Source organism: Salvelinus sp. IW2-2015, linkage group LG35, assembly GCF_002910315.2.
Source record: "Salvelinus sp. IW2-2015 linkage group LG35, ASM291031v2, whole genome shotgun sequence".
Taxonomy (NCBI): Eukaryota; Metazoa; Chordata; class Actinopteri; order Salmoniformes; family Salmonidae; genus Salvelinus; species Salvelinus sp. IW2-2015.
The window spans coordinates 6474204-6475191 of NC_036874.1; the positions used below are offsets into that span (position 1 = coordinate 6474204).

General features: G+C 46.1%; 1 protein-coding gene across 1 annotated transcript in view; it reads left to right on the top strand.

Moving 5' to 3' along the window:
- Positions 1-988, top strand: part of LOC111958720 (calpain-7) — a 28703-nt gene that overhangs the window by 8956 nt on the left and 18759 nt on the right. The window lies entirely within an intron of this gene.

Consider the following 988-nt stretch of genomic DNA (forward strand, 5'->3'; position numbering starts at 1 on the left):
CCAAGCCATAAGGTCGAAGTAATTTTCCGTAGAGCTCCGAGACAGGATTGTGTCAAGGCTTTCAATGTCTGCAGAATTGAAAGCCCCCAAGAACACAGTGGCCTCCATCATTCTTAAATGGAAGAAGTTTGGAACCACCAAGACTTCCTAGAGCTGGCCGCCYRGMCAAACTGAGCAATCGGGGGAGAAGGGCCTTGGTCAGGGAGGTGACCGAGAACCCGATGGTCACTGACAGAGTTCCCAAGAAGACTCAAGGCTGTGATTGCTGCCACAGGTGCTTTAACAAAGTACTCRGTAGAGGGTCTGAWTACTTATGTTAATGTGATATTTACGTTTTTTATTTTTAATACATTTTCTAAAAACCTGTTTTTGCTTTGTCTTTATGGGGTATTGTGAGTAGATTGATACGTATTTGTTACGTACGCCTCTAGGAAGAGGGAACGCAACACCCTGCTACAACTCAACTCCCCGTGGCGTGAAAGATGAATGGGATTGTAGGTGCGAGTAAGGATGACAAAGGCAGAGAATTTACCGTTTACAGGTAATTTATTCCGTCACACGGTAATTTTGGGAAAGAGGCTGGACGAAAGCAAAGAAAGTAAAAGTTAACGAGCCCCCTCTCCTACCTTACCTGCCTACCCACTACTTACCTAACTAGCCCCACCTGGTGCGCTAACCAAAATACAGGGGGTGGTCCGCCCAGGTCTTACCTAGTGTGCATAGACAGTAAATACTACGGGTTATGTATGCCCGCAGGCCTCTTGCYTAAGCACWCCCWAGGTGCCTTCCCCTTCCCCCCTGGGAATAAATTAAACAGAATAMAAACGTAAGTAAACAATTTCAAGAATCAAAAACACTGCGTCCTATTGACACACCCATACCTCAGATCAGCGGCACAAACCAAACTTAACACAAACCTGTCTCTCAGCAACAACCAACACAGGACATAACCATCAGCTCTCTCTCAGCAACAACCAACACAGGACAT